Genomic DNA, 14,606 nt, shown 5'->3' with positions numbered 1-14,606 from the left:
TCTCAGTGTGGCATTACTCCCAGTGTGGCATTCCTCCCAGTGTGGCACTACTCACAATGTGGCACTCCTCCCAGTGTGGTACTCCTCCCAGTATGCCACTCCTAGTGTGGCAATCCTTCCAGTATGGAACTCCTCCCAGTGTCGCATTATTCCCACTGTGAAACTCCCTCGAGTGTGGTACTCCTCCAATTATGGCACTCCTCTTAGTGTGGCATTCCTCCCGGTATGGCATTCCTCTTAGTGTGGCACTGCTCCTAGAGTGGCACTCCTCCAGGTGGGGACTCCTTCCAGTGTGGCACTCCTCTCAGAGTGACATTCCTCCCAGTGTGGCAACCCTCTCAGTGTGGCACTCCTCCCAGTGTGGCATTCCTCCCAGTATGTCACTAACCCAAAGTGAGGCACTCCTCCTAGTGTGGCACTCCTCCCAGTTTGGCACTACTCTCAGTGTGGGACTCCAAGTGTGGCACTCCGCCTACTGTGGCACTCCTCCCAGAATGGCTCTCCTCGCAGTGTGGCACTCCTCCCAGTGCGGCAATCCTACTAGTGTGGCACTCCTTCCAGTGTGGAATCCTCGTATGGCACGCCTCCAAGTGTGGTACTCCTCCAGTGTAATACTCCTCCCAGTGTAGCACTCCTCCCAGTGTGGCATTCCTATCATGGCACTCCTTCCAGGGTGGCACTCCTCCCTTTGTAGCATTCCTCCAAGTATGGCACTCCTCCCAGAGTGGCATTCCTTGTATGGCACTCTTCCCAGTGTGGCACTCCTCACAGTGCAGCACTCCTCTCAGTGTAGCACTCCTCCCGTTCTATCACTCCTCCCAGTGTGGTATTCGTAGTATGGCACTACTCCCATTGTGGCACTCCTCCTAATGTGGCACTCTTCCCAGTGTGGCACTAATAGTATGGCACTCCTCCCAGAGCAATACTCCTTTCAGTTTGACACTCCTTCCACTTTGGCAATACTCCAAGTGTAGCACTCCTCCTAGTGTGGCACTCGTCACGATATGGCTCAACGAGTTTGGCTCTCCTCCCAGTATGGCACTCCTCCCAGTGTGGCACTCTTCCAAGTGTGGCACTCTTCCCAATGTGGCATTCCTGCTAGTGTGGCACTACTCCCATTCTGGCACTCCTCCCAGTGCAATACTCCATCCACTGTAACACTCCTCTCAGTGTGGCATTCCTCATAGATTAGCTCTTCTCCCAGAGGGGCACCTGACCTAGTGTGGCACTCCTCCCAGTATGACTATCCTCCTAGTGTGGCACTACTCCCAATGTGGCACTCGTCCCATTGTGACGATCCTCCCAGTGTGGCCTTCCTCCCAGTGTGGCATTCCTCCCAGTTTGGCACCCCTCCCAGAGAGGCACTCCTCCCAGTGTGGCTCTCCTATCAGTGTGGCACTACTGGCAGTGTGGTATTCCTCCCAGTGTGGCACTACTGGCAGTGTGGTATTCCTCCCAGTGTGGCACTCCCCCAGTATGCCACTCCTAGTGTGGCAATCCTTCCAGTATGGAACTCCTCCCAGTGTCGCATTACTCCCACTGTGGCACTCCTTCGAGTGTGATACTCCTCTAAGTATGGCACTCCTCTCAGTGTGGCATTCCTCCCAGTGTGGCATTCCTCCCAGTATGGCAGTCCTCTTAGTGTGGCACTCCTCCTACTGTGGCACTCCTCCAGGTGGGGGACTTCTTAAAGTGTGGCACTCTTCTCAGAGCGACATTCCTCCCAGTTTGGCAACCCTCTCAGTGTGGCACTCCTCCCAGTGTGTCACTCCTCCCAGTATGGCACTAACCCAAAGTGTGGCTATCCTCCCTGTATGGCATTCCTCCCAGTGTGGCACTCTCCAAGTGTGGTACTCTTCCCAATGTGGCATTCCTGCTAGTGTGGCACTACTCCCGGTCTGGCACTCCTCACAGTGCAACACTCCTCCCAGTGTAACACTCCTCCCAGTGTGGCACTCCTTATAGCGTAGCTCTACTCCCAGAGGGGCACTTGACCTAGTGTGGCACTCCTCCCAGTATGACTGTCCTCCTAGTGTGGCACTCCTCCCACTGTGACGATCCTCCCAGTGTGGCATTCCTCACAATGTGGAACTCCTCCCAGTGTGGCACTCCTCCCAGTGTGGCACTCCTCTCAGTGTGGCACTACTCCAAGTGTGGCATTCCTCCCAATGTGGCACTACTCCCAGTGTGGCACTCCTCCCAGTGTGGCACTCCTCCCAGTATGCCACTCATAGCGTGGCAATACTTCCAGTATGGAACTCCTCCCAGTGTCGCATTATTCCCACTGTGGCACTCCTTCGAGTGTGGTACTCATCCAAGTATGGCACTCCTCTCAGTGTGCCATTCCTCCCAGTATGGCATTCCTCTTAGTGTGCCACTCCTCCTATTGTGGCACTCCTCCAGGTGGGGGACTCCTTCCAGTGTCGCACTCCTCTCAGAGTGACATTCCTCCCAGTGTGGCAACCCTCTCAGTGTGGCACTCCTCCCAGTGTGGCACTCCTCCCAGTATGGCACTAACCCAAAGTGTGGCACTCCTCCCAGTGTGGCACTACTCTCAGTGTGGGACTCCAAGTAAAGCACTCCTCCTACTGTGGCACTCCTCCTACTGTGGCACTCCTCCCAGAATGGCTCTCCTCGCAGTGTGGCACTCCTCCCAGTGCGGCACTCCTACTAGTGTGGCACTCCTTCCAGTGTGGAATCCTAGTATGGCACGCCTCCAAGTGTGGTACTCCTCCAGTGTAATACTCTTCCCAGTGTAGCACTCCTCCTAGTGTGGCATTCCTATTATGGCACTCCTCCCAGGGTGGCACTCCTCCCAGTGTAGCACTCCTCCAAGTATGTCACTCCTCCCAGTGTGGCACTCCTCCCAGTGTGGCATTCCTTGTATGGCACTCTTCCCAGTGTGGCACTCCTCCCAGTGCAGCACTCCTCTCAGTGTAGCACTCCTCCCATTGTAGCACTCCTCCCAGTGTGGTACTCGTAGTATGGCACTACTCCCAGTGTGGCACTCCTCCTAGTGTGTCACTCTTCCCAGTGTGGCACTCATAGTATGGCACTCCTCCCAGTACAATACTCCTTTCAGTGTGACACTCCTTCCAGTTTGGCAATACTCCAAGTGTAGCACTACTAGTGTGGCACTCGTCACAATATGGCTCACCAAGTTTGGCTCTCCTCCCAGTATGGCACTCCTCCCAGTGTAACACTCCTCCCAGTGTGGCACTCCTCATAGTGTAGCTCTACTCCCAGAGGTGCACTTGACCTAGTGTGGCACTCCTCCCAGTATGACTCTCCTCCTAGTGTGGCACTACTCCCACTGTGGCACTCCTCCCCGTGTGACGTTCCTCCCAGTTTGGCATTCCTCCCAGTGTGGCATTCCTCCCAGTGTGGCACTACTCCCAGTGTGGCACTCCTCTCAGTGTGGCACTACTCCCAGTGTTGCATTCCTCCCAGTGTGGCCTACTTCCAGTGTGGTACTCTTCCCAATGTGGCACTACTCCCAGTATGCCACTCCTAGTGTGGCATCCTTCCAGTACGGAACTCCTCCCAGTGTCGCATTATTCCCACTGTGGCACTCCTTCGAGTGTGGTACTCCTCCAAGTATGGCACTCCTCTCAGTGTGCCATTCCTCCCAGTATGGCATTCCTCTTAGTTTGGCACTCCTCCTAGTGTGGCACTCCTCCAGGTGTGGGACTCCTTCCAGTGTGGCACTCCTCTCAGAGTGTCATTCCTCCCAGTGTGGCAACCCTTTCAGTGTGGCACTCCTCCCAGTGTGGCACTCCTACTAGTGTGGCACTCCTTCCAGTGGGGAATCCTAGTATGGCACGCCTCCAAGTGTGGTACTCCTCCAGTGTAATACTCCTCCCAGTGTAGCACTCCTCCCAGTTTAACATGGCATTCCTATTATGGCACTCCTCCCAGGGTGGCACTCCTCCCAGTGTAGCACTCCTCCAAGTATGGCACTCCTCCCAGTGTGGCACTCCTCCCAGTGTGGCATTCCTTGTATGGCACTCTTCCCAGTGTGGCACTCCTCCCAGTGCAGCACTCCTCTCAGTGTAGCACTCCTCCCATTGTAGCACTCCTCCCAGTGTGGTACTCGTAGTATGGCACTACTCCCAGTGTGGCACTCCTCCTAGTGTGGCACTCTTCCCAGTGTGGCACTCATAGTATGGCACTCCTCCCAGTGCAATACTCCTTTCAGTGTGACACTCCTTCCAGTTTGGCAATACTCCAAGTGTAGCACTCCTCCTAGTGTGGCACTCGTCACAATATGGCTCACCGAGTTTGGCTCTCCTCCCAGTATGGCACTCCTCCCAGTGTGGCACTCTTCCAAGTGTGGCACTCTTCCCAATGTGGCATTCTGCTAGTGTGGCACTACTCCCGGTCTGGCACTCCTCCCAGTGCAACACTCCTCCAGTGTAACACTCCTCCCGGTGTGGCACTCCTCATAGTGTAGCTCTACTCCCAGAGTGGCACTTGACCTTATGTGGCACACTTCTCAGTATGACTCTCCTCCTAGTGTGGCACTACTCCCACTGTGGCACTCCTCCCAGTGTGACGATCCTCCCAGTGTGGCATTCCTCCCAATGTGGTACTCCTCCCAGTATGGCACTCCTCCCAGTGTGGCACTCCTCTCAGTGATGCACTACTCCCAGTGGGGCATTCCTCCCAGTGTGGCACTCCTCCCAGTATGCCACTCCTAGCGTGGCAATCCTTCCGGTATGGAACTCCTCCCAGTGTCGCATTATTCCCACTGTGGCACTCCTTCGAGTGTGGTAATCCTCCATGTATGGCTCTCCTCTCAGTGTGCCATTCCTCCCAGTATGGCATTCCTCTTAGTGTGACACTCCTCCTTGTGTGGCACTCCTCCAGGTGGGGGACTCCTTCCACTGTGGCACTCCTATCAGAGTGACATTCCTCCCAGTGTGGCAAACCTCTCAGTGTGGCACTCCTCCCAGTGTGGCACTCCTCCCAGTAAGGCACTAACCCAAAGTGTGGCACTCCTCCCAGTGTGGCACTCCTCCCAGTTTGGCACTACTCTCAGTGTGGGACTCCAAGTGTGGCAATCTTCCTACTGTGGCACTCCTCCCAGATTGGCTTTCCTTGCAGTGTGGCACTCCTCCTAGTGCGGCACTCCTACTAGTGTGGCACTCCTTCCAGTGTGGAATCCTAGTATGGCACGCCTACAAGTGTGGTACTCCTCCAGTGTAATACTCCTCCCAGTGTAGCACTCCTCCCAGTGTGGCATTCCTGTTATGGCACTCTTCCCAGGGTGGCACTCTTCCCAGTGTAGCACTCCTCCAAGTGTGGCACTGCTCCCTGTGTGGCACGCCTCCCAGTGTGGCAATTCCAGTATGGCACTCGTCCTTATGTGGCACTCCTCCCAGTATGGCACTCCCAGTGTGGCATTCCTCCAAGTGTAGCGCTCCTCCCAGTGTGGTACTCCTCCCAGTGCGGCACTCCTCATAGTCTGGCATTTCTTCGAGTATGGCGTTACTCTTACTGTGGCATTCTTCCCAGTGTCGTATTCCTCCCAGTGTGGGACTCTTCCCAGTTTGGCACTCCTAAAAGAGTGATATTCTTTCCAGTTTGGCAACCCTCTCAGTACGGCACTACTCTCAGTGTTGCACTACTCCAAGTCTGGCACTCCTCCTACTGTGGCACTCCTCCCAGTGTGGCTCTTATGCCAGTGTGGTACCCCTCCCAGTGTGGCAACCCTCCCAATGTGGCACTCCTCCCAGTGTGGCACTCCTCCCAGTGTGTCACGACTAATATGGCACACCTCCAAGTGTGGCACTCTTTCCAGTGTATCACGCCTCCCAGTGTAGCACTCTTCCAACTGTGGCATTCCTAGTATGGCATTCCTCCCAGTGTGGCACTCCTCTCAGTTTGGCACTCCTCCAAGCATAGCACTCCGAGTCTGCCACTCTTCTCAGTGCGGCACTCCTCCCTGTGTGGTACTCCCAGTATTGCACTCCTCCGAGTGTGGCACTTCGCCCAGTGTGGCACTCTCTCTCAGTGTGGCACTCATAGTCTTTCACATCCCCAATGTGGCATTCCTAGTATGGCACGCCTCCAATTGTGGTACTCCTCCCAATGTATCACTCCCCCAATGTAGCACTCCTTCCAGTGTAGCACTCCTCCCAGTATGCCACTCCTAGTGTGGCAATCCTTTCAGTATGGAACTCCTCCCAGTGTCGCATTATTCCCATTGTGGCACTCCTTCGAGTGTGGTACTCCTCCAAGTATGGCACTCCTCTCAGTGTGTCATTCCTCCCAGTATGGCATTCCTCTTAGTGTGGCACTCCTCCTAGTGTGGTACTCCTACCGGTGTGGGACCCCTCCCAATGTAGCACTCCTCTCAGAGTGACATTCCTCCCAGTGTGGCAACCCTCTCAGTGTGGCACTCCTCCAAGTGTGGCACTCCTCCCAGTGTGGCACTAACCCAAAGTGTGGCACTCCTCCCAGTGTGGCACTCCTCCCAGTTTGGCACCACTCTTAGTGTGGGACTCCAAGTGTGGCACTCCTCCTACTGTGGCACTCCTCCCAGAATGGCTCTCCTCGCAGTGTGGCACTCCTCCCAGTGCGGCACTCCTACTAGTGTGGCACTCCTTCCAGTGTGGAATCCTAGTATGGCACGCCTCCAAGTATGGTACTCCTCCAATGTAATACTCCTCCTAGTGTAGCACTCCTCCCAGTGCGGCAATACTATTATGGCACTCCTCCCAGTCTGGCACTCCTGCCAGTGTGGCAATCTTCCTAGTATGGCACTCCTCCTGATGTGGCATTCCTCCCAGTGTGGCAATCCTCCTAGTGTGGCACTCCTCCAAGTGTGGCACTGCTCCCTGTGTGCCACGCCTCCCAGTGTGGCACTTTCAGTATGGCACTCCTCCTAATGTGGCACTCCTCCTAGTATGGCACTCCTCCCAGTGTGGCATACCTCCCAGTGCGGCATTCCTCCCAGTGTAGCACTCCTCCCAGTGAGGTACTCCTCCCAGTGCGGCACTCCTCCCAGTGTGGCATTCCTCCCAGTATGGCATTCCTCTTAGTGTGGCACTCCACCCAGTGTCGTATTCCTCCCAGTGTGGGACTCCTCCCAGTGTGGCACTCCTCAAAGAGTGGCATTCTCTCCAGTTTGGCAACCGTCTCAGTGCGGCACTACTTTCAGTGTTTCACTACTCCAAGTTTGGCACTCCTCCTACCGTGGCACTCCTCCCACAGAGGCTCTTATCCCAGTTTGGCACTCCTCCCAGTGTGGCACTCCTCCCAGTGTGGTACGCCTAATATGGCACGCCTCCAAGTGTGGTACTCTTCCCAGTGTAGCACTCTTCCCACTGTGGCATCCTCGTATTGCGCTCCTTCCAGTGGGGCATTCTTCTCAGTTTGGCACTCCTCCAAGCCTAGCACTCCTCGGAGTCTGCCACTCCTCCCAGTGTGGTACTCCCAGTATGGCACTCCTCCGAGTGTGGCACTCCACCCAGTGTTGCACTCTCTCTCAGTGTGGCACTCATAGTATTGCACACCTCCCAATGTGGCACTCCTAGTATGGCACGCCTCCAAGTGTGGTACTCCTCCCAGTGTATCACTCCTAATGTAGCACTCCTCCCGGTGTAGCACTACTCCCAGTGTAGCACTCCTCCCAGTGTGCATTCCTAGTATGGCACTCCTCCCAACGTGGCACTCCTCTCACTTTGGCACTCCTCCCAGTATGGCACTACTCCCAGTGAGGTACTCCTCCCAGCGTGGCACTCTCTCCCAGTGTGGCACTCCCCCTAGTGTAGCAGTCCTCCCAGTGTGGCACTCCACCCAGTGTGGCACTCTCTCCCAGTGTGGCACTCCTAGTGTAGTACTCCTCCCAGTGTGGCACTCCACCCATTGTGGCACTCTCTCCCAGTGTGGCACTCATAGTAATGCACTCCTCCCAGTGTGGCACTCCACCCACTGTGACACTCTCTCCCAGTGTGGCACTCATAGTATTGCACTCCTCCCAGTCTATCACTCTTCCCAGTGTAGCACTCCTCCAAGTGTGGCACTTCTCCCCGTGTGGCAGTACTCCCATTGTGGCACTCCTCACGGTGTGGCACTCCTAGTATGGCGCGCCTCCAAGTGTAGTACTGCTCCCAGTGTAGCACTCCTCCCAGTGTAGCACTCCTCACAGTGTGGCATTCCTAGTATGGCACTCTTCCCAGTGTGGCACCCCTCCAAGCATGGCACTCCTCCCAGTCTGGCACTCCTCCCAGTCTGGCACTCCTCCCAGTGTGACACTCCCATTATGGCAATCCTCCCAGTGTGGCACTCCTAGTATGGCAATACTCCCAGTGTGGTACTCCTCTCAGTGTGGCACTCCTAGTGTGGCACTCCTCCCAGTGTAGCACTCCTCCCAGTGTGGCACTCCACCCAGTGTGGCACTCTCTCCCAGTGTGGCACTCATGGTATTGCATTCCTCCCATTGTGGCACTCCACCCACAGTGGCACTCTCTCCCAGTGTGGTACTCATAGTATTGCACTCCTCCTGGTGTGGCACTCCTCCCAGTGTAGCACTCGTCCATGTGTGGCACTTCTCCCAGTGTGACAGTACTCCAAGTGTGGTATTCGTCCCAGTGTGGCACTCCTCTAAGTGTGGCACTCCTACCACTGTGGCACTCCACCCAGTGTGATATTCCTACCAGTGTGGCACTCCTCTGAGTGTGGCACTCCTCCCACTGTGGCACTCCACCCAGTGTGACATTCTCACCAGTGTGGCACTCCTCCTAGTGTGGCACTCCTCCCATTGTGCCATTCCTCCCAGTTTGGCACTCTTCTCAGTGTGGGATTCCAAATATGGCATTCCTCCTACTGTGGCACTCCTCCCAGAGTTACTCGCCTCCCAGTGTGGCACTGCTCTCAGAATGGCACTCCTCCTAGTGAGGCACTCCTCCCAGTGGGGAATCATAGTATGTCACGCTTCCTAGTGTGGTATACCTCCCAGTGTAGCACTCCTCTCAGTTTAGCATTCCTCCCAGTATGGCATTCCTAGTATGGCACTCCTCTCTATGTGGCACTCCTCCCAGTGTAGCACTCCTCCAAGTATGGCACTCCTCCCATTCTGGCACCTTTCCAAGTGTGGCACTCCTCCCAATGTAGCACTCCCAGTACGGCACTCCTCCCAGTGTGGGACCCCTCCCAGTATGGCACTCCTCCCAGTGTGGCACTCCTAGTGTGGCACGCCTCCCAGTGTAGCACTCCTCCCACTGTAGCACTCCTCCTAATGTGTCATTCCTCCAAGTGTGGCTCTCCTCTCAGTGTGGCACTACTCCTAGTGTGGCACTCCTCCCAGTGTGGCACTCCTAGTATGGCACACCTCCCAGTGTGCTTATTCTTCCCAGTATGTCACTCCTCCCAGTGTAGCACTCCTGCGAGTGTTGTATTCTTAGCATGGCACTCCTCTCAGTGTAGCACTCTCCCAGTGTACCACTCCTCCAAGTATGGCACTCCTCCCAGTCTGGCACTCCTCCCTCTGTGGTACTTCTCCCAGTGTGGTACTCCCAGTATGGCACTCCTTCCAGTGTGGTACCCCTGCCAGTATGGCACTACTACCGGTTTGGCACTCCTCCTAATGTGGCACTCTTAGTATGGCACCCCTCCCAGTGTAGCACTCCTCCCAGTGTGGCACTCCACTCAGTGTGCCACTCTCTCCCAGTGTGGCAATCATAGTATTACGCTCCTCTCAGTGTGGCACTCCTCCCAGTGTGGCACTCCTCCCAGTGTGGCACTGCTCCCGGTGTGGCACTACTCCCAGTGTGGCATTCCTCTCAGTGTGGCACTCCTCCCACTGTGGCACTCCTCCCACTGTGGCACTCCTTCCAGTTTGACATTCCTATCAGTGTTGCACTCCTCCCAGTGCGGCACTCTTCCCAGTGCGGCACTACTCTCATTGTGGGACTCCAAGTTTGGCACTCCTCCTACTGTGGCACTCCTCCCAGAATGGCTCTCCTCGCAGTGTGGCACTCCTCCCAGTGCGGCACTCCTACTAGTGTGGCACTCCTTCCAGTGTGGAAATCTAGTATGGCACGCCTCCAAGTGTGACACTCCTCCAGTGTAATACTCCTCCCAGTTTGGCATTCCTATTATGGCACTCCTCCCAGTGTGGAAGTCCTCCCAGTGTAGCACTCCTCCAAGTATGGCACTCCTCCCAGTCTGGCACTCCTCCCAGTCTGGCAATCTTCCTAGTGTGGCACTCCTCCCAGTGTGGCACTGCTCCCAATGTGGCACTTTTAGTATGGCACTCCTCCCAGTGTGGCACCCATACCAGTATGGCACTACTACCAGTGTGGTACTTCTCAAGTGTGGCACTAATAGTATGGCACTCCTCCCAGCGTAGCACTCCTCCCAGTGTGAAGCTCAACCCAGTGTGGCACTCTTTCCCACTGTGGCACTCTTAATATTGCACTCCTCCCAGTGCGGCACTCCTCCCCGTGTGGCACTCCTCCAAGTGTGACATTACTCCCAGTGTGGATCTCCTCCTAGAGTGGCACTCCTCCAAGTGTAACACTCCTCCCAGTATGGCACTATTCCCAGTGTTCGACTTCTCTTAGTGTGGCACTCCAAGTGTGGCACTCCTCCCAGTGTGGCACTACTATCAGTGTGTGATTCCAAGTGTGGCACTCCCCCATATCTGGCACTCCTCCCAGAATGGCTATTCTCCCATTGTGGCACTCCTAAAAGCGTGGCACTCCTCACATGTGGCATTCCGAGTATGGCACGCCTCCAAGTGTGGTAATCCTCCCAGTGTAGCACTCATCTCAGAGTAGCATTCCTCCCAGTGTGGCATTCCTAGTATGGCACTCCTCCCCGTGTGGCACTCCTCCCAGTTTAGCACTCCTCCAAGTATGGCACTCCTCCCAGTCTGGCGCTCCTCCCAATGTGGCCCTCTTCCCAGTGTGACACTCCTCCCAGTGTGGCACTCCCATTGTGGCACTCACCCAGTGAGACATTACACCAAGTGTGACATTACTCACACTGAGGCACTCTCAGTGTGGCACTCCTCCCAGTGTGGCTCTCCTCAAACTGTGGCACTCCTTCCAGTTTGGCACTCCTCCCAGTGTGGCACTCCTCCCAGTGTGACAGTCCTAGTATGGCACGCCTCGAAGTGTGGTACTCCTTCCAGTGTATCAATCCTCCCAGTGTAGCGCTGCTCTCAGTGTGCCATTCTTAGTATGGCACTCCTCCCAGTGTGGCACTCCTCCCATTGTAGCACTCCTCCAAGTATGGCACTGCTCCTAGTGTGGCACTCCTCCCAGTGTGGCACTCCTCAAAGTGTGGCCCTTTTAGTATGACACTCCTCCCAGTGTGGCACCCATACCAGTATGGCACTACTACCAGTGTGGTACTTCTCCCAGTGTGGCACTAATAGTATGGCACTCCTCCCAGTGTAGCACTCCTCCCAGTGTGGCGCTCAACCCAGCGTGGCACTCTCTCCCACTGTGGCATCCTTAATATTGCACTCCACCCAGTGTGGCACTCCTGCCGGTGTGGCACTCTTCCAAGTGTGACATTCCTCCCAGTGTGGATATCCTCCTAGAGTGGCACTCCTCCAAGTGTAGCACTCCTCCCAGTATGGCACTATTCCCAGTGTGGGACTTCTCCTAGTGTGGCACTCCAAGTGTGGGACTTCTCCTAGTGTGGCACTCCAAGTGTGGCACTCCTCCCAGTGTGGCACTACTATCAGTGTGTTATTCCAAGTGTGGCACTCCCCATCTCTGGCACTCCTCCCAGAATGGCTATTCTCCCATTGTGGCACTCCTAAAAGTGTGGCAATCCTCACAGTGTGGCACTCCTAGTATGGCACGCCTCCATGTGTGGTACTCCTCCCAGTGTAGCACTCCTCTCAGCGTAGCACTCCTCCCAGTGTGGCTCTCCTCAAACTGTGGCACTCCTTCCAGTTTGGCACTCCTCCCAGTGTGGCACTCCTCCCAGTGTGACAGTCCTAGTATGGCACGCCTCGAAGTGTGATACTCCTTCCAGTGTATCAATCCTCCCAGTGTAGCACTGCTCTCAGTGTGCCATTCTTAGTATGGCACTCCTCCCAGTGTGGCACTCCTCCCATTGTAGCACTCCTCCAAGTATGGCACTGCTCCCAGTGTGGCACTCCTCCCAGTGTGGCACTCTTTCCAATGTGGCACTTTTAGTATGGCACTCCTCCCAGTGTGACACCCCTACCAGTATGGCACTACTCCCAGTGTGGTACTTCTCCCAGTGTGGCACTAATTGTATGGCACTCCTCCCAGTGTAGCACTCCTCCCAGTATGAAGCTCAACCCAGTGTGGCACTCTCTCACATGTGTGTCACTCTTAATATTGCACTCCTCCCAGTGTGGCACTCCTCCCCGTGTGGCACTCCTCCAAGTGTGACATTCCTCCCAGTGTGGATCTCCTCCTAGAGTGGCACTCCTCCAAGTGTAGCACTCCTCCCAGTATGGCACTATTCCCATTGTGGGACTTCTCCTAGTGTGGCACTCCAATTGTGGCACTCCTCCCAGTGTGGCATTACTATCAGTGTGTGATTCCAAGTGTGGCACTCCCTCATCTCTGGCACTCCTCCCAGAATGGCTATTCTCCCATTGTGGCACTCCTAAAAGTGTGGCAATCCTCACAGTGTGGCACTCCTAGTATGGCACGCCTCCAAGTGTGGTACTCCTCCCAGTGTAGCACTCCTCTCATTGTAGCATTCCTCCCAGTGTGGCATTCCTCGTATGACACTCCTCCCAGTGTGGCATTCCTAGTATGACACTCCTCCCAGTGTGGCACTCCTCCCAGTTTAGCACTCCTCCAAGTATGGCACTCCTCCCAGTGTGGCGCTCCTCCCAATGTGGCCCTCTTCCCAGTGTGGCACTCCTCCCAGTGTGGCACTCCTCCCATTGTCGCACTCTCCCAGTGTGGCGCAACACCAAGTGTGACATTACTCACACTGAGGCACTCTCAGTGTGGCACCCCTCCCAGTGTGGCAATACTAGTATGGCACTCCTGCCAGTGTGGCACTCCACCCAGTGTAGCACTTCTCACAATTTGGCACTACTTCCAGAGAGGGATTCCTCCCAGTGTGGCATTCCTCTTAGTGTGGCACTCCATCCAGTGTGGCACTCCTCAAAGTGCAGCACTACTACCAGTGCGGCACTCCTCCTAGTGTGGCACTACTCTCAGTGTGGGACTTCTCCCTGTGTGGCATTCCTGTTATGGCACTCCTCCCAGACTGGCACTCCTCCCAGTGTAGCACTCCTCCCAGTGTGGCACTCCTCCTAGTGTGGCACTAAGAGTATGGCACTCCTCCCAGTGTGGCACTCCTCCCAATGCAGCAGTCCTTTCAGTGTAGCACTCCTCCCAGAGTATCACTCCTCCAATTGTGGCACTCCTCCCAGTGCAGCACTCCTCTCAGTATAGCACTAATCCCAGTGTAACACTCCCCCAAGTTTGGCACTCCGAGAATGGCAATCCTCCCAATGTGACACTCCCAGTATGGCACTCCTACCAGTATGGCACGCCTCCCACTTTAGCACTATTCCCAGCGTGGCACTCCTTCCATTGTGGCACTACTCTCAGTGTGGCACTCCTCCAAATATGGCACTCTTACCAATATGGCACTCTTACCAATATGGCACTCTTACCAATATGGCACTCTTCCCAATATGGCATTCCTTCTTGTGTGGCACTCCTCCCAGTGTGGCACTCCTCCCAGAGTGGCACGCCTCTAAGTGTGGCACTAATCCCAGTGTGGCACGACTCCATGTGTGACATCTGTACCATTGTGGCACTCCTTTCAGTGTAGCACTCCTAGTTTGGCACTTACAGTATGGCACTCCTCTTAGTATGGCACTCCTCCCAGTGCAGCACTCATCTCAGTGTAGCACTCCTCCCAGTGTAGCACTCCTTCCTGTGTGGCACTCCTAGTATGGCGCTCCTCCCAGTGTGGCACTCCTCCCAATGTGGCACTCCTAATATGGCACTCTTCGTAGTGTGACACTCCTCCCAGTGTAGAATTCATCCCAGTGTGGCACTTCTTTCAGTTGGGCACTTCTCCCAGTGTGGCATTCCTTCTAGTGTGGCACTCCTCCCAGTGTGGCACTCATCCTAGTGTTGCACTCCTCCCAGTATGGCATTCCTCCCAGTTTGGCACTCCTCCCATGGTGGCACTCTCCCAGTGTGGCACGACACCAAGTGTGACATTACTCCCAGTGAGGCACTCTCACTGTGGCACTCCTCTCAGTGTGACTCTCCTCCAACTGTGGCACTCCTTCCAGTTTGGCACTCCTTCCAGTGTGGCACTACTCTCAGTGTGGCATTCCACCTAGTGTGTCACTCCACCCAGTATGGCACTCCTCCTAGTGTGGCACTCCTCCCAGTGTGGCACTCCTCCCAATACGGCACTCCTCAAAGTGTGGCATTAACCCCCAAATTGGCGTTCCTCAGTGTGGCACTCCTCCCAGTGTGGCATTCCTCCCAGTGTGGCACTCCTCTCAGTGTCGCACTCCTCCCAGTGTGGCACTCCTCCCAGTGCAAAGAACACTCCTAGTTTGGTACTCCTCCGAGTGTGGCCTTACTCCCAGTGTGGCACTACTCCAACTGTGACATTCCTCA

Source organism: Panulirus ornatus, chromosome 11 (assembly GCF_036320965.1).
Source record: "Panulirus ornatus isolate Po-2019 chromosome 11, ASM3632096v1, whole genome shotgun sequence".
NCBI lineage: Eukaryota > Metazoa > Arthropoda > Malacostraca > Decapoda > Palinuridae > Panulirus > Panulirus ornatus.
Note: the sequence above shows the minus strand (reverse complement) of the source record.